The following is a 20,239-nucleotide window of genomic DNA, read 5'->3' as shown; positions in this document are numbered from 1 at the left end:
TTAATTGCCCAAGTGGTTTTCTTCTCCTCAAGATAGTCATCATTCTTAGACATGCTATGGAAATGACTTATACGTTCCTCTCCTTATCAGTGACTAGAATATCCACGCACTAATAGTACAGTTTGGTGCCACAGCCTTGATTCCTGCTAAGGCTTCATTGCTTTAGCAAATGAAGTGCAAATGCCAACACTGGGAAAGAAAATAGTATCTTAGTAAAATTAGAAAAATGTTTTGACCTCATGGACTCCCTGAAGGGTCTCAGGGACCCCCGTGGGTGCACAGACCACACTTTTTAGAAACACTGTTCCATAAGCATCCAAGCAGACGAAAAAAGAATTTCTATAAAGGAAGAACAAAAAATTCAGCTTGCCTCTGTCATACTGAATGTGAGAATATAAAGGAGCAAAAGAAATTTTGAGAGATACAGTTTGTAACCCAAGATGTCTGACATATTTTTGGTAAATACTTCATTCTCCCTGCTAAAAGACCAATATTTCATGGAGATCAAAAAACAAAATTCATTTACATACTATATTAAAGAGACATAGCTTAAAAAAAAAAGTGACTCGAAAAAGATAAAAAGAAAAGGATGCATAAATGCATTTAAAAAGCTAAAAATATAAAGGAAATGAGAATCAGAATGTTATGGAAAGCTAATTCACATCAGAAATCATTAAACAGAACAAAGACAGCTGTTTTTATTGGCCATGGTTTCATTCCACAAGGAAGGAACTACTGCCCTAAACCTTTATGAACCAAATATATTATGTATTAAAATAAACACAATAAAAACAGGCATACACATACAAGTAGAAGCTGAAAGAAAAATACTAGAGATGGTAAATCAACACATTAAAGAAAATCTTTCTTAGATCAAGTAGGAAAGAGAGAAAGGAAGGCTACAGAGCATCCAAAAAACACATGAAGATTTTATATCCGTTTTGCCTCCTGCAGAATAAGACAGGCTTTAAGCTATAGGGAGAGGAAATATTATCTCTCTTTGAGACTTGAGCAGTGGGGTCTATGCTCTGAGGGTAAGAGATTTTTGTAAATGGTTTCCTGAGTGGTGAGTCTAATATCAAGGCTGAGATTTCTCATGTGGCCTGCTATATGAACCCCAGAGATCAAGTGTATCTTGTAAACCAGATAATTTCAATTTCTTGGGGTCTCTCTATTTATGTCCCTGTTATTAACATCTATTCTTATGTAAACATTCCATTCTTGTCCCAGTTGTACTATAGGGAACCCGGAGAGAATCAGGGATCTTCTTCCATATCACTAGCATTTAGAACAAAGTCTGGTATACAGTAGGTGCTCAATAAATAATTATTGAATGAATGAATATCCACAGCTGAGGCCAGAATGAACCAGGGTCTTACTTCTAATCCTTAGACTAGCATGATGGGGAAGCAGAGAGGTAGTGAAAATTCGCCCCAAATCCAGATAACAGCCAGACACAGACAACCCAGGCATTTCCCATTGTGGGAAATTTAAACTTCACCAACCACCCTTGGAGGATTTGGGCTGTATTTTTTTCAAGAAGGCAGCCATTCCCTTGCATCAACATTCTAGAAGAGAGCATATAGTGGAAGTGTGGGGGGGGGGGGCGGGGGCGGGGTGCATAAGTATTCAAATAACCTCCTGCAAGGGCGCTCCCGCATATTAACCACATCCCCTGCGAGCGTCCAGTGTCGTCTTCCCAGCGGCTCCATGATGCTCTGGGATGAGGCCCAAACATTCACATACTGCGTTTCTCAATTAGATCAGGGCTGTCCAGGCTGTAGGAGCGGCGGGCTCCAGGAAGCTGAGTGATGCACAAAACAGGAAGGGGAAGTGGAGGAGCAAAGGCGAGAGGCCTGGAAATAGACGGAAATAGACGACTCACTGCCCAGATAAGACTGACACAGTAACAATGGAAACAATACCAAGGAGGGGAGGCTCCCCCACAGCCACAGAGGACCCTTTAACGAGGCACTTAGGCATGACCCACTTCTCCTGACAAGGAAACTGCTCCGAGGCCTGAGGCTAAGCGAGCGTCCTTAGTAAAGTCCATTTTAAAAGCAGCAAGATCCACCCTCCTCCCTTGGGAGGGTGTGGGCATCAGAAAGGGGCAAAGGCAAAGGCAAATGAGCAGTCACGCTGGGAGGCTGGGGGCTCCGTATGAATTGGGGGTGAATCTCAAGCTTCCAGGCCCTGGGGAACAGAGGTGAGAGGCCCTGAAACAGATGCCCCCCTCCCCAACACACACACTATGGGCCACGTGGTCCCATAAACGACCCTGGGGTTTGTATTTGAAGACATGAGCCCTTGATAGGTTGGAGAGGAGAGAACAGAGGGCTGCTGTTGTGAGCATTTTGTGAGGGTTTTTTGTTTTGTTTGTTGTTGTTGTTTTTTAATGGACTTGAGTCTACCCAAGAATCCCTTCCTCTGGTCTGAGAAGGCGGTGTTACGATGACACGGAAGGCCTGGCAGGGTACCTTCTGGGATCACATATCTCTTGAGGGCAGAAAATGCCCTTAGAGCTGAGTGGGCTTCTGGATTCTCACTTCCTCTGCATTTTCTCTACTGTATTCAGGTTAAGTGGAAAAAATATTCCAAGGGGGGGGGGGGAAGCAGCAAAACCACAGGTTTTTGTAATTAATGCAGCGAGCCAGCCAGGTTTTTAATATTAATGAGCATTGTTTGATGTCTGTGTGTATGAGTAAAAGCATATTTGGAAAAAAAATGGAAACTATTGTGAGTTTATGATGAATATTTAATAATCAAGTACAATAGTATGTTTCATACTCAAATGTACTATTTTAAGTTGGAAAGGTACGTTGTAAAATTTTGCCAATAATTAACTATGAACAGTGGGTCGAGGTGCAGCATCAATAGGAAATATTACTTTTGATTTTGTACTTTACGCTTCATGTTTTTGAACGATGGGCTTGTGTAATTAAAATATTACTTAATGCTGTTACAGTCCAGGCTGGTTCTAAAAATAATGATAAAGGGAGAACATTTAGAATTGGGAACTTCATTCTTGTGAATCCCCTTTCCTCTCTATCTTTCATCCGCCATGAAAATCTTTCTCTTTCACATAGAATATAATAAGAGTTTTAAGAAATGAAATTTGGATTCAATAATAATTAAAGCCTTAAGCTAAAGGAACTAAAAACAGACGTTGGGACTTGCCTGGCTTCCAGTGTTTAGGAAAACAATAGATGTAATAACAGAAGCAATTCTTTACCATTCTCCTGAAGCCTGTGAAACCCTAAACTATCCTTCCAACCTCAAAGTAAATTACTGAAAAGAAGAAGGATTTTCCCTTTCAAAACTAAGTATAATCAGGCTCATGGTACTTTCACTCCAGAAGCTTCTTGGTTACGGTCCAGGGGAATATGCGAGAAGCTGGAGTTGTAGGTATTGGACTGAATGAGTTGGATAGAAATAATGAGTCTGGTGTCAGAGGTGGTGCTTCTCAGGGAACAGGCCAGTCCACTTTCATGGTGAGCGACCAGCAATGAATGAGTCTTGGTTTCCAACCAGCCGTGTCTGGGGAACCATTTTGCTCCGAGTGTCCAATGAGGTGGGGGAGTGTGGCCTATGCTTAATCATCAGCTCTATGAAAAACAGAAATGGCAGAGACAGAGGATGGGAGGGAGAAAGAAAATTCCCATCTGTAGGGTTTCCCAATATTCATGGCCAATTATAGGCTACCTGCCTGACAGCAAGTCATTGAAGCTGGAGGTGGGAAGAGATGTACAACACTGGCCTGCCCAAACCAAGCTGTATCACCATCACTGCAAGCCCCCCAAGATGCTTGCTGAGAAGCTCACCAGCTTTCACTTTGCAACATTATCTTCCTTGAGTGAGTTATGGGCTTCTGTGAGCCATGAAGAGTGATGCTTTTTATAAAACCTCCCTGTTCCACGGGAAAAAGCTGAGATCTGCTGCCTAATGAGGTATTATTTTTGGAGGCAAGCACGCGAGCTCTGACCATTGGCTTATTATTTGCAATATTGCCCTAGAAACCCATTATCGGAGGAGCAATAGGTATATGGAAAGGAAGAGAAATTACTTTGGCTCAGAGCAAACACTGTAACAGCGACACCAAACTGGAGGAAATGGAGTCCAGGATCCCGTGCATCAACGGGTAGGTAATGAGAGCCTCAACTCCTATAGGAGAAACCTATAGGCCCGAATTAGCATATGCCAATTTACCGCGGGTTCTAATGTAGGCAGAGAGGCTCCTAGATGAATAATTGCTGAAGGGGCAATTGTGGGAGTCATCTTTCGAAGAGATAAGTTTTATTATTTTTTTTTCCCAGGCCACTGCAAATATGAGCTTTTTAATCCTTTCAATGGGTACTGTGTTATCATAAAATAATCTAAATGCTACTAAATGGTATTTAAAATGATTTTCAGACACTGGCAGAGTCGAGTGAATAGCAGTTCAGCTGCTAATGTATTTCTAATACAGCATGTGAGAAGGCATGGTAATCAGTCGTATTGCTGGGATCCAAATCCTTCTCCGTGGTTCTTTCCTGCTGCCACGTTTTACCCCCTTTTGGTGTGGGGCCCTCTACCTCATTTCTCACTTCTTTTTATCTTTCTGCGGTTCCCTGCCCGGATCCTGCCCAGACTCGGGCTGGGGTATACAGAGCATGGTGTCTGCCACTTCCTCCCAGGGAGAGCTGGTCCATTCGAGAGGTGGTGCAAAGCTTCTGGGGACGGGGAACAGGAGATGAAGGCAGCCTTCCCTGAAGCCCCAGAGAGCAAGCAGCCAGGCTGAGAAGCTTATGAAAGCGAACCCTGTGGGCACTGTTTGTTTATTATGCCTCCCACCTGACAATGTGTGCTCTGATGGAGCGGAGACCCGTGGGAAGGGAAGGTTCGAGGCAATCCAGAGATGAAAATATCCATGCCTCCATTGTAACTATGAGACAGATTTCTCAAGTTCAAATCCATGACAATCATTTGCTGTCCGAGTGAGATCTACAAAAGGCTAAGCTTCGTATCCCAGCACTACGTCACTGACATACATATTTTTCCAGCATCCTTGGCATTAGGGAAGTCATGTCGAGGAAGGGCACACTTGCCCTCCTGTTTCTCTATAAAGACACGTTATCATGCAAGAGGAAGAGATACCATTTGGATCAAAGACCTTATTTTTGGTGGCTTTTTTGGAAGGAAAATAATAGAATGCGCTCAGCTTTTCATTTGTTTTTGGTTGTTATTGTTCCTTTTTTTTTTTTTTCTTTTCTCTTCTTTTTTACTGTGGTAACATATCCATAACCTACATATCTGGATTTGTTTTGAGAAAGAATTTCAGATCCACTCCGGGAGACAGGCTGCAGCCCCCACTGTCCTTGCCCCCTCCACGGGGACTAGAGGTGGGGAATTCAAAGCATCTCCTAGCGCCCTTTTCCAGATTACAGCAAAATGTCAAGAAAAGGTAGAGGAGGGCTGGAAGCACAGGGACATTTACATCTCACACAGCTGATAGGCAGCCAGCTGGTGATGGTGCCCTGGAGCAGTCACGCAGAGAGATGCCCCTGCGGAGCCCAGGGGCGGGTGGCATGAGGGGCTTCGGCCCCTTTTGGAGGGGGTATGCTAGCTGCGCAGAATAGCAGATCTGCTGCTTCCGGGTGTCAGTCTCAGAGGTCTGCAAGCAGACAGCGATAAACTGGGATAAAAACAGAGGCTGTGGGGTCCCTCCAATGTACTATGCACATGAGTCTCCTGGAAAAGAGGAATTAGCCAGGAAAGGAGGTTTTGGGACCTGGCTCTGCCAGGTGCTGAGAAGCCAATGTACACATATACAGAATCAGGGTGAATAAGAGGCAAGCTATCCCAAATAGAGCAGCCTGCTGGGGCAGGCCCTCTGGTTGAGGGTATCAAGTCCGTCTCTTAATATCCTGGAGATGTTGTCAGTCAATGCCAAACACTCACCAAATAAAATCTGAGTCAACTGGAAAAGAGACCTCAGGTACAATGCACTACAGACAAATTTATCTGACATAAGATTAATGGGTCAGCCTGAAGTTCACTCAAGTCCTCAAACCAGGATTTGGAAAGTCAAAATATTTCTCTGGTCATGGTGAGAACCCCCTAAAAGGTGATGAGGGATGGCTGGGATTAACCACTGGGTGGTGGCAGGGTTCAGGGAACAATGCTACAAAGTAATCTCTCTGGGAAGGATATTTTCTCTTAGAGAAGAAAAATAACATTAAGTAGAATTTTCGAGGGTGGGTAATAATTCCCAGCATAGAAAGTTTCTCTCCCTATCCACACCCAATAACATCTGAGGAATATGAAAAATATTGTCCAGTAGCAATTAAAGTTGTTGACTCCACCTGGTGTGGCCAGTGGTGTGGGGAAACGGGTCTTCTCAAATCCTGAGAGGTGAAAATGGGGAGCAGTCCTTTGGGAAGGTGATTGGTAACACATGCTCTTGGACCTACAGGTTCTAGTTCTAAGAATTTATCCCATAGGTGTATTTGCCAAATACAGCTATCATTGTACTAGTATGTAAAAATAGCAAAACACCAGAGACAAACAAAATGTCCTTCTACAGAGAATGGTTACATAAATTGTGTAGAGTCCTACAATGAAAACTTTGTAGCCATCAAAAGGTGAGACAAATCTTTTTGTGGCCAATGTGCAATATGTCCATGATACGTGAAAAAAACAAGTGGGAGACAGTAGGATAATTCCCCTTGTGTTAAAAAAAAGAAGCATATCTATGTTTATACACAAAATTGCAGGAAGGTTTATGCAAAAAAACAAAAAAACAAAAAACCCAACAACTGCCAAGCATGTTTACATTTGGGAAGGTAAGTATATAGAATGCGTTCTTCCTTTTTTGAACTCAGGGCATTTGACTCTCAATGCCCATGCTTTCCTAATACCCTGCTCTGTCCTCCTGCCACATCCATCACAAATTATATCCAACAGGCAGCAATAATTATTACTTTAAATCAACAAGTATATTAGTCTCCCAGCTCTGTCAAAACAAACTGGGTGGTTTACAACAAAGGAAACATATTTTCTCACAGTTCTGAAGGCTAAAAGTCCAAAATCAAGGTGTCAGAAGAACTTTCAAGGCTGTAGGGGAGAATCCTTCCTTGCCCCCCACCCCCCTTCTGGTGGCTAACCAGCACTCTAGCATTCTTTGGTTTGCAGCTGTAAAGTCTACCCCTTTTAGGCTCTGCGCTCCCCTCTCATGTGTCCTGTGTTCTTTCTAAATCAGAACTCCCCCATTGTAGGTACAGCAGCAAACCAAGAGAGTCAAGAAACTGGGTGTCAGTTCTGTTCCTACCGTGCTGCGTAGCTGAGTGACTTGTACAAGCTCATTGAATCACTTCTTATCATCTAGGAAAAAAAACTGATTTCTAATGTTCATCCCACTATTAAATTCTAGGGGACTCTAACTTTTTTACTTTTACCCTTTGGATCAGTCTTAAATTTTGACATGTCCTGTATTCATTTCACAATAATTTCTCCAAGACTGGGAAAAAAACAGAGGTCCATTTCTGCTGGCAGTTCCATATCAGTAAAGGGGAGCCATCCAGGACACAGTTTGGCGGTCTTCCAGATTTGCCAAAGGGAGCTCTGCCTTTTAACTCCCCTGACTCTTAAAGCTGATGAGACAAGCAGAGACCCTGAGAAGTGGAATATTTGAAAGCTGAAAGGAATGAGCCCACACCTACAAGCCTTTCGACCTCTACCCCTTGTCATCCAAAGAGGGTGTGGAAGGGAGAATGGGAACCACTGGGTTCACTACCAGTCTGGGTAACCCCCCAGTGGGGCAATGTTGGGCTTGATTGACTACTGCACAAGGGACAGGTAGTGATGGGAAAAACTAAAAGCACAGTTTGTGGAGTTCAGTGGTACACATTCCAATTTGAGCTCTGCGGCCCTCCGGCTTAGCAATGAGACTTTGGGCATGACCCCTAACCATCCTAAGCCTCCAGTTCCTCATCTGTAAAATGGAGGTAATCATCCTATTAGAACATTGTCCTGATGATCAAATACAAGTGCAAAGCATTTAGCATGGTGCCAGGCACATATGAAGTGCTCATAAGATGGCAGTTTTATCAAGATTCTGCTCCCTGTTTCATTTCTACTTTGCTATTATAGTGAATATGAGTTGTTTCCAAGCTATTAAAAAGCAATAAAAGTAGTAATACCAAAGTCGTGACACAAAATAATGTTTTGTAATAAAGATACTGAATTTCATTTGGATTTAGTTTAATAGAGAATTCGTAGAATTTTAGAGCTGGGTGGAGCTTACAAGTCTTCTGTTATTTCTTAAGTGTACAACCAAGGCCCTGAGTTATTTGCTAAAATCACATAACTTGTTAGAGGCAGAGCTGGAGGGAGAAGCCACAACCCCTAGCTTCTGTCCCAGAGTTGTGTCCTCTGTGCTAGAAATTCTGGTTTCCATGAGAAGGCAAATAAGAAGAAGAAGAAACAAACAAAAAAAAAAAACAGAAGCATTTTTGTGGTATGGAACGTTAGAGAAAATTCTAAACCTACTAGATACCCCTTCTGGGACTAAAGGGTCAGCAGATTGAATAAAAACTTGATCTATACTGACCCGTGGCTTCTATGAAAAAGCTCTGAATGAAGGGAATACAAAATAAAGATGTGAGCTTTCTTCCTTCCTCTCTCTCTTTCTTATTTCTTTCTGATTATTTTTCATTAGGTCACTGGACATGACTTAATCAGGATTGCCAAATTGTAGCTGTAAAATGATTGCCAACAAAACCATTAATTGTCCTAAATGAAATGAATAATAAATGATTGGACTCCATGATTAAGTGGCAAGGACATGAACCTTATAAATAGTATATGCGCATCGAGCAATGAGGCCATGTCAGTTTCTTAAACACACGCACGAGGCAATAAAGAACACAGGATTAGCACTTAATTGATAATGTTGGTAGATTAAAGCTTCCCTAGGGGTGTGAAGGGAAAATGCCAGCATTTGTGAGGACTTGTATTATACCGTACTGCTGGAAATTATTGCCATCAATAGCATATAAATCTGAATTATAATATAGAGCTCATAATGTGTTTTCTGAGAGGCAAACACTGATTATATTATGGTATAGTGGGTAGAACTTTGAACAAGAATTGTCCAGACCTGGATTTTGATCTCTAGGCCTCCACTCTCTCATTTGTTTCATAATTCCAGGCCACTCAATTTGTTTTTCACTGACCGAGATTCCTAATCAATAAAACAGAATAGCTTCCAGCATAAAGATAGATATATATATATATTTAAATTTTGTTCGTATTATGTATATTTACATACACACTGAACATATATTTGTATCTAGAAAAGTAACAATCTCTATGGCCAGGGTTCGATTTTCAGTAAATCCTAGAAATATGAAAATTTTTAGTTTAGGAACCTGAGACTTTATGGAAAAAAATAAAATCGGTGAATGAGAATTTTAGCTAAATTTATGACCTTAAATATATGTATATCAGCATCCACTAACCGTGTTAAATAGTACATTGCATAGAATAAATGACATTTTATGTGTCTGCAGGAGGCTGAATTCTAAGATAACCCCCGGTATCCCCACCACCTGATATACACACCTTGTATAATCTCCTCCCCTTGAGTGTGGGTAGGATCTGAGAAAAGAATGGGGTATCACTCCCATGGTCAGGTTACGTTACATGGCAAAGGTGGAAAGATTTTGAAGATTAATTAAAATCCCAAGTCGGTTGACTTTTGAATTAATCAAAAAAGAGATTATCCTGATTGAGCCCAACCTAATCAGATGAGACCTTTTTAAAACAGACTAGAGGTCAGATATGGAAGATACAGAGCCTCTCTCCAGGACACCATGAGTTCTAGAGCTGCAGGAAAATGAATTCTGCCAATGACCTCACGAGCCTGGAAGAAGATCCCAAGGCACAGAAGAGACCCCCAGCCCTAGCCAAGGCCTTGACTGCAGCTTTGTGAGACCCTGAACAGAGAACCCAGCTCAGTCATGCCTGGACTGGTCTACGAAAGCCAAGATATTAAAATGTGTGTTGTTTTAAACCATCACATTTGTACTAATTTGTTATGTAATGATCCAAAGGAATAGAGAGTCTTAAGTTAGTTAGGGGGACCGTGTATGGTATCTGCTTGAATAAGTTTCCTATGGCTGCTGTAAGAAATCACCCCAAACTTGGTGTCTTTCACCACGACACCTTTATTCTCACAGTTCTGGAAGTCAGAAGTCCAAAATCAGTTTCATGGGGCTACGGTGAAGGTGGTAGCATGGCAGCTTCCTTTCGAAAGCTCTGAGGGGAGAATTTGTTTCCCTGCCTCCTTCTGCTTTTTGCCCTCTTTGGTTTATGGCCCCTCCCTCCATCTTCAAAGACCATCACTCCAATCTCTGCTTCTCTCATCCATCCCCTTCTCCTGACTCTGACTCCGGCTCATCCTCTGTATCTCTTATAGGGATTACTGTGATTCCATCAGGCCAACTAGGTAATCCAGGATAATCTCCCCATCTCAGTCTCTAACAATCATATCTTCAAAGTCCCTTTGGCCATATAAAGTAACATTCACAGTTTCTGAGGATTAGGGTATCGATGTCCATCTCATGGACAAAAAAAAACTCTATTCAAAGGTGTCCAAGTTCTCATCCATTATTACACTGTTGTTTTATCCTGAGATGACCCTTTGAGCAGAGGGTGAGACATCAGTGATGGTTCTAACAATGGCAATGCTTAGAAACTCTGGGCCCTTCATCTCTTGCAATGAGTGGAACTCTAATTTCTCAGGGTCACTATGTTTGAGGCATTAGCAAGCTTAGCGGCCATGAAGCATATTTGTCCAGACACCCTGACAGTACGCTCTCTACTTTTCCTTAGAAAGCGTAAGTGTGGGCTCTGCAGTCTTGTTTTGACGTTCTATTTGTAAATCCTTGGAGAGTTATGGAGAATCATTAGTATCTTGTTCTGAGGATCTATTCTTAGACTTTCCTCATGCTTCTGCATAAAGTAGAATCTTTAAGTATCAGGCCTTTGTAATTTCATTTCCATGAAAAGCTTTGCCTCTCTGTTATTCTTTGCAAAGTACTGGCTTCTTTAGCAGTTAGCAGGAATGCTGCATGGGGCCAAAGCACACCAACTCTCAAATCCGAATATGCTGCCTGTGGTTTCTTCGGTTCATTTACAAAGTCAATCAAATGCACAACAATGGCTGCCTGAAAATATCATCTAAACGACCTGTTAATAATACAAAGCTGAGTTCAGTTTTACCATGGTTAGGGTCATAGTTATCGAGCAAATACTTGTGTAATTGCCACGTAGGATCTTGACAGAATTTGAGTGCATCTCAGAGTGCATAGGGCAAAAATCACGATATTCGTGGGGTTCTGGAGTCTGGTTAAAGGCAAGTCATTCAACGTGGGCACATGACTCAGGCTAGGTGAGAAGTGGGATATGGTAGTATAGCACTGGTGGCTACAGCCAGGCAGAGCCAAGAGAGGCAAGTGCTCAAAGAATCTTGGAGAATAACTAGATGTTTCAGTCATTTGATGCTATCTATTGAAGAACTGGAGAGTTTAAAGTTTATTTAAATGAGTTTTTAAAGGAAGTTTCTGAAATGAAAAATAAAATTACTTGCAACTTTTATGTTCCTAGGCAGGATTTTCCTGGAATAATGAAATAATATTGAGTAAGACTGGTATAAAGACGTTATGTTAGTGTAGACAGTAAGCTCTGTGGGTATCGATGGTTTTGGTTTTCGCACACACAAAATTATTTTTCAAGCACATTCTAAGAAGTGGTGGGACTATAACGGTGAACAGAAGGGATGTGATGCTGAGAGTCCACTGAAAGAGAGACGTAAAGAGTCAATTATTTAAAAAAACTTCAGTTACACAGAACAATATGGGTGAATATAAATATATTGTTGAGTGAAAAAAAGGAAAGAGTAATGAATACAGCACAAACCCATTTTAGAAATGTAAAAAAAAATAAGGTAACTGAACTGTATTCTTCAGGAATGCATATGTAGGTGGTAAAAATATAAAGGAAAGAAAAGAAATTATTGCCAAAGAAACTAGAATAATGGGTTACTTCAGAAGAGAGAGAGAAGTTTGTGATCTGCAAGGATGCATGGGTAACTCTGGGACGCCAGTGATGTTGCCCTTGCCTTGAATGTCTAATCTGAAACATCGTTGCCAAGACCAATGCCAAAGAGCTTATCTCCTATGCTTTCTTCTCAGAGTTTTATGGTTTCAGGTCTTACGTTCAAATGTTTAATCTATTTTGAGTTGATTTTTATGCACGGTGTAAGGAAAGAGTCCAGTTTTCCTAACACCATTTATTGAAGAGACTATCAGTTCCCCACCATATATTCTTGGTTCCTTTGTTAAGCTGTCCCAGGCAAGACTGTAAATTCTAATGGTTGCTTTGCAGAGTATGGTCTAGGAAGTTAAATATCCCAGAAGAATCAACATTTGAAGATAGGTATATTGAAGTCACTTTAAATAGTTCCATTAGCAGAACTAATAATGCTCTTCAGTTTCAAGTTCTAAGGTTCCCCAACCATAGACAACATAGGCACAAAAACATCAGCAAAATCTAGCGGGGTGGGGGGGGGAAAGAGCCAGCCTAGCCCACAGGCTCTTCATTTAGCCATGCAGATAAAGGGCTACGGCACAAAAATAAGATGAGGATCAATACCAGCATTTCAGTCCTTGTTCAATGAATATTTCTGCTGCCACAATGTCTAGCGTTAAAGAAATCGTTGAGAGCCACAGGGTTGGAGTCAGGGCACCTCCACTTGACCATTGCAGTGAAGAGCCTGGAGGCTCTTGGTCAGCAGTGCGACTTAGAGTTGACAAGTTTAACAAATAGAAATACAGAATGTCCAGTGAAATTTGAATTTGGATCGACAAATAATTTTGAGCATAAGTATATCTCAAATACGGGGGGTTCAACATTTCATCTGTCACCTCTATTCAGGGAACGCTATTTCAACCTGCTTCTTTCTGGTTGCTGAGCAACACATCAGAAGAGCTCTAACGTGTTTGTGTGTTACTCCCAGCAGAAGGTCTCTTAAGCCCTTACTTAGCACCTTTTTATTCTAATGGGTCATCTGGTTTCCATGCTTGTGGAATATTAGCCATAATACTTTGTGAGAAGGAGGGGACCATCAGAGGTAGCCTTGTCACATGCAATTCATTGCTTGGCAGCAAGGGAAGAGACAGAGCGACATTAAAAAACTGACATAAGAATTAAAAAAAAGCACAGGAGGATATGGCCACCGCAGGATACGATGACTTGATTTGCTTATCTCTCCAAGGGCATTGCCTTGTTATAGTCTCAGACTGTCACTGGTGTTTGATATGAAGACCCCAGGACATCAAAAAGAGTTCAAATTATGTGTGGAGCATAGTTTAAGTCGTTCTCTGAAATCCTTTTTGAAAGTATAGATAGAGTAAATTATAGTTAAATAAACATTGTTAAGGCAAAGTAATGTCTGATATATTTGAGAAAGATCTTAAAACCAGTTAAAATTTAAAATAACAATGTTTGGGTGTTTAATAAAAGGGAAAATTTCAGCATATGGAAAATACAGCTTTCTAGAACAAATTATTTCCTAAGACTTCCAAACTGTAAGCTTTTCCTATTATGACTTTTATTACTGGTATGTTTCAGGTGAGTGTGTTAACTTGGTTGGAATTATATGAATAATTTCCTTAATGTCTTATTTCCCTTGGCACGTGGCGACCGAGGCTTTGAGGCTATAATTTCAAGGGACTCAAGACATACCTGTTGCCTCAAGTAAGAGTTTAACACAGTTTTAGAAACTGAAATTTGAAAGTGCTAAGTAACGGGGTTGTGAGGAGGAACAGAGAGTATAAGCTATTTTAATTTCCAAAAGAAGATTTCTTTACCCAAAGAATCACCCCTGGGAGTTCTTTTAAAGCTGCACAACTTTTCTAAAACTAAAATACCATTTAATTAGTACCTAATGTTCTATAAATTTTTTATGTCTACATTTTGCAAGGAACGATAAATATGTCACAGATATGTACAGATGGACAGAATTCTCTTAAAGTAGGTCCTTAAAAAGTGGAATATGGATATAGACCCAGAGTGAGACAGTCAAGTGTCAAAAGAAATCTGTCAGCTTTTTAGCAGTTGAATAATTCAGAAGCGATGCATTAAGCCAACTTCTTAATTTCCCGTTTCCCCATTTCTAATTCTCTCCTTTTTATCCTGTGATCTTTCTTTTCCCTCTCTCTCAAAGCTATTTGTTGCAGAAATGCCCTGGAAAGCAGGTGGTCTTCCTTATACGACAGCATCTGCTCCTCAGAATGTGCCGCTAAAGATCTGAAGGCCAAGGAAATGAAAACCGTAGTCCTATAAATAAATAGCCTTGTTTTGGGTTATTTTTTTGTTGAATCAACTGGAACACTTTTATTATCCATGATAAAACAAGTGCTCTGAAGGCAACGGACCTCCTCCTCTTAGACGTCTGATACTGGGGTTTGTGGTTCCCAACCATTTTCCAGATCGGGTTTCTTCCCTAAGATTTCACAAGTGGCGTGGGCGGCTGCGAACCCCCTGAACACGTTGCCGAAAGCATTTGTTAATAATATCCTCTCCGCATTGACTTTAGGCTTTATAGTTGGGATTGTTAGGGAAACTTCAAGGGCACGGTGGTGTTTTTTTCTATTCTTTGGGCCCTAGGGGGAGGAAAGAATTCCCAAGAGGATTTTTGGCCGGCTTATTATCATCCAGAAACAAGAAGTCAGACAGCCGAAGCTGAAAGGCCAAACACTTTTTTAAAAACTACCGGAACCTGAATGGACACAGTGTGGTATAAAGGCACAGGGGCTCAGGGCTCACAGGGACCCGAATTTAAATACCAGCTCTGCCGCTTACTAAATACATAACGCCCGTCACTCTAAATCTGCAGCTGCAAGTTCTTACCCGTAGCTGATGTATAATGTTACCTATTTGATGGGTAGGACAGATTTCTGAGCCTTAGTCTCTGATCTGTAATGTAGGTAAAATCCCTATCCCACAAGGTTCCTGGAAGGACTCAGTCAAAGAAAATGGTGCTTGGCGAGGGGGCCCTGAAGAAATGTCAGTTTTGGGGGGCTGGGTGGCTCGTTGGTTAAGCGTCTGCCTTCAGCTCAGGTCATGATCCCGAGCCATGGGATCAAGTCCCACATTGGGCTCCCTGCTCAGCCGGAGGCCTGCTTCTCCCTCTCCCCTCTGCCTGCTGCTCCCAACTTCTTGTGTCAAATATATAAATAAATTTAAAAAAAAAGAAAAAAGAAAAGACACGCCAGTTTCCTAAAGGATGGCCTCCCCCTTTTCTCCTCCTCTGCTCAGCTCACGTAAACCTCCACTTGCACACATGTAGGACTAGCATCTTCTTGTCTCCTTTGCCTTCTGCAGGGAGAAATATGGATAAGATGCGAACCTGTCCTCCTAGCCTGTCCCACCGTTAAACTCTGATTCACAGATAAGACCCTTTGTCTGGTCTGGAGTGTTAAAAGGCCTGCTTCAGACATCATAATCCCAGTCCTTGAAGAGAGAGGAAGCTCCTAGGACCTGGTTTGGCAGGGGTCTTTCCTTGACAAAACCCCTGCCCGATCGTGCTTGGTTTTCCCCAAAACTGTGAAATGTGATAGTAAGCTTCTGAGATTCAGTGTTTTAGGGCCACGGACCAAATGTCTGATGATACAAAGGGCCCTCACATGCCTCTAGCAGCCCACCCACGGGATACCATTTTTTGGAATAAAAGAAAGTGTGTGCGACAGGATTATTCGTCAACACTTTGTACTCTCCTCACTTCCTCCTTTCACTCTGGAGACTGGCACCCCTTCCCCGACCCTGGCTGGCTGGCAGGGCAGAGAGTCGTCACAGCGGGGTTCTCAGCCTGGGTTCTTAGGGTGCATTGAACAGTTCTGAGAACCATGGCTTCTCAGAATTGTGGATCGTGGACCTTTGTTCTCTTTGGTCTCCCGGCTCATCCTGGTTTCTGCTTCTGGTTTCAGCTCCAGGTGCTTGAAGTGTCAGTTGGCCAAGATAGACGCGCGCCACCTAGACACCTAGTGTGGGAAAAAGTCCTGAGCAGGAAAGAACGGTTAACGTATCCATCAGTGATGCTTCTGTTTACATTTCCAATGGGGAATGTAAGTCAGAGAAGTAGGCAGGTGATTTGAAAAAGTATAATTAAGTGCTACTATAAAAGTAAACACAGCAGGCTATGTGATTAAAGAAAGCTTAATCTTGGGACGCCTGGGTGGCTCAGTTGGTTGAGCAGCTGCCTTCAGCTCAGGTCATGATCCCAGCGTCCTGGGATCGAGTCCCACATCGGGGTCCTTGCTCATCAGGGAGCCTGCTTCTCCCTCTGCCTCTGCCTGCCATTCTGTCTGCCTGTGCTTGCTCTCTCTCCCTCTCTCTCTCTCTGACAAATAAATAAATAAAATCTTAAAAAAAAAAAGAAGGCTTAATCTTGATTTTTTTTCCCTCCTGGCTAATTTTTTTCCCCTCCAACAACTTAAGAAAAAAAAAACTTTATTGGAATATAGTTCATATGCCATAAATTAAGTGTACAATTCAGTGATTTTTAAAAAATTTATGAAGTTTTACAATCTTCAGTACAATCTGATTTGGGCTGAACTTTCTCATCACCCCTCAACTTGTCCTCAAGCCAATTTACCGTCTCCACTCACACACCGCAAGCCCCAGCAATCACTGATCATCTTTCTGCCTCTATAAACGCACATTTTTGTATATTTCATGTAAATGGAATCACACAGTGTGTATCCTTGTGGATCTGGTTTCTTTCATTTACCGTGTTTTTGAGGTTAAATCTGCATTTTAACAAATATCATGATTTCATCCCTTTTGATTGGGAAGAATATTCCATTGTATGAATATACCACATTTACTCTTCTACTTCTCAGGTTGATAGACACTCAAACTGGTTCCTGTTTGGGGCTGTTGTGGTAATGCTTCCAGTCCTGTGATATTGTTCAAGTCTTTGTGCATATATTTTCATTTCTCAAGTAGATTTTTGAGGGGGGAATTGTTGGCTGAATTCTTTGGTAAGTTTATGTAACTTTTAAAAAAACCGCAAATTGTTTTGTAAGGTTACTCATTTCCACTAGCAATTTTTTAAAAAAGATTTTTATTTTATTTATTTGACAGACAGAGATCACAAGTAGGCAGAGAGGCAGGCAGAGAGAGGGAAGCAGGATCCCCACTGAGCAGAGAGCCGGATGTGGGGCTTGATCCCAGGACCCTGAGATCATGACCTGAGCCGAAGGCAGAGGCTCAACCCACTGAGCCACCCAGGCGCCCTCCACTAGCAATTTATGAAGGTCCAGTTTCTTCAATACTCAATAACACTTGATACTGTCTGTCTTTTTTATTCTAGCTCCTCTGGTGGGTATGCAATAGTAAATTCCTGTTTTAATTTCTCTGATGACTCATAAATGTTGGAAGCTTTTTAATGTACTTGTTAGCCATTCATGTGCTGTTCTGCTCACTTTGTAACTGGACTGTTTTCTCTTTGAGCATTAAGAGTTCTTTACATATTCTGAATACAAGTCCTTCATCAGATATATGGTTTGCAAATATTTTCACCTACTTTATGTCTTGTCCCTTCATTTTCTTAGTGGTGTCTTTTGAAGCCCAGAAGCTCTAATTGTGATGAAGTCCAATTTATTAGTTTTTCTCTTATGGTTTGTGCCTTTGCTATTGTATCTGAGAGTTCTGCCTAACCAGAAGATTTTCTCCTATGTTTTTTTCTAGATATTTTATACTTTCAGCTCTTATATTGATACCTATGGTCCATTTTGAGTTAATTTTTGTAGATGGTGCTGGTACAACCTTTTGTGACAAGCATACCTTTTCCTCATTGAGTTGTCTTGGTGCCTTTGTTAAAAAAATCAATTTACCAAAGAGATTATGCTGAGTGAAATAAGTCAAGCAGAGAGAGTCAATTATCATATGGTTTCACTTATTTGTGGAGCATAACAAATAGCATGGAGGACAAGGGGAGATGGAGAGGAGAAGGGAGTTGAGGGAAATTGGAAGGGGAGGTGAACCATGAGAGACTATGGACTCTGAAAAACGATCTGAGAATTTTGAAGGGGTGGGGGGTGGGAGGTTGGGGGCACCAGGTGGTGGGTATTATAGAGGGCACGGATTGCATGGAGCACTGGGTGTGGTGCAAAAATAATGAATACTGTTATGCTGAAAAAATAAAAAAATTAAAAAAAAAAATCAATTGACCAGAGGCACCTGGCTGGCTCAGTTGGTTAAGTGTCTGCCTTCAGGTCAGGTAATGATCCAGGGTCCTGGGATTGAGTTGTGCATCAGGATCCCTGCTCAGTGGGGAACCTGCTTGTCCTCATCCTTCAGCCATTCCCCCTGCTTGTGCTCTCTTGCTCACTTACTCTCTCAAATAAATAAGTAAAATCATTAAAAAAAATCAATTGACCATAAATGTCAGTGTTTATTTCTGGATTTAACTCTCTTTCATGGATGCATAGGACTATTTTTATACAAATACCACATGGTCTTGATACCTTTCCCTTTCTCAAAATTGTTTTGACTATTTTAGGTCCCTTCATTTCCATATACATTTTAGTGTTATCTTGTCAATTTCCATAAAAGGTTCTTGAATCTAATTGATGAACATGAAACAACTCTCCATGGATTGATATATTTTGTGATTACTTTCAGCAATGCTTTGTAGTTTTCATTGTGTAAATAATGACCTTTTGTTAAATTTATAGCTAACTATCTTACTCCTTTTTGTTCTCTGTGATTGAATTATTTTCCTAAATTTACTTTTGGATTGTTTGTTGCTGTTATGTGGAAATACAAACAAGTTTTGCATACTGCTCTTGCATTCCACGACCTTGCTTAAATTTGTTCTAGGACTTCTGTGGAGTGTGTGTGTACCTATGTGTATGCGTGTGTGTATTCTTCAAAAATTTCTACAAATAGGGGCGCCTGGGTGGCTCAGTGGGTTAAGCTGCTGCCTTCGGCTCAGGTCATGATCCCAGGTCCTGGGTTCGAGCCCCGCATCGGGCTTTCTGCTCAGCAGGGAGCCTGCTTCCTCCTCTCTCTCTGCCTGCCTCTCTGCTTACTTGTGATTTCTCTCTGTCAAATAAATAAATAAAATCTTTAAAAAAAAATTTCTACAAATAGGACCATATCATTTGCAAATAAAGAGCTTACTTCTTATTTCCTAATTTAGTTAACTTTCATTTCTTCAGTACACAGCTTGCAATATTTATCCATTAAATATGATGTTAGCTGAAGATTTTACATCGATGCCCTTTATAAAGTTGAGGCAATTCCCTTCTATTCTTGGTTTGCTGAGAAATATTAATCATGAATGCATGTTGGATTTGTCAAATGCTTTTTTTCTGCATCTGTTAGATGATCACATGGGTTTGTCCTTTATTATGCTACAATGACATACTATGTTAATTGATTTTCATGTATGAAGCCAACCTTGCATTCCTGGGATAAATCTCACTTGGCTTTTGACTACAATTCTTTTCTATGTTGCTGAATTTGGTTTGCAAATTTTTTAAAAAAGATTTTATTTATTTATTTGACAAAGAGAGATCACAAGTAGGCAGAGAGGCAGGCAGAGAGATAGAGGGGGAAGCAGGCTCCCCACTGAGCAGAGAGCCCTATGCGAGGCTCCATCCCAGGACCTTGGGATCATGACCTGAGCTGAAGGCAGAGGCTTTAACCCACTGAGCCACCCAGGTGCCCCTGGTTTGCAAATATTTTAAGAATTTTTGTACTGGTGCTCAAAAAAAAATAATTGGTCTATAATTTTCTTTTTTAGTGATATCTTTGTCCTTTTTCAGTAACAGGATAATGCTGGCCTCATAGAATGAGTTAGGAAGTGTCCCTTCTTCTATTGTTTTGGAAGGTTTTGAGAATTGATGCTAATTCTTTAAATGTTCTGTAGAATTTACCAGTAAATCCACTGGTCCTGGACTATTATTTATTGAATGGCTTTTGATTGCTGATTTAATCTCTCTACTTGTTATAAATCTGATCAGGTTTTCTATTTTGTCATGAAATAGAAATACCAATTTTGGTAATTTGTGTGTTTTTAGGAGTCTGTCCATTTCATCTATGTTATCCAGTTTGTTGACTTAGCAATCGTTCATGGTATTCTCTTACAACTCTTTTTATTTCTGTAAGGTCAATAATAATGTTCCCA

The sequence above is a fragment of the Lutra lutra genome, chromosome 13, assembly GCF_902655055.1.
Source record: "Lutra lutra chromosome 13, mLutLut1.2, whole genome shotgun sequence".
Taxonomy (NCBI): Eukaryota; Metazoa; Chordata; class Mammalia; order Carnivora; family Mustelidae; genus Lutra; species Lutra lutra.
This window is presented reverse-complemented; position numbering follows the sequence as displayed.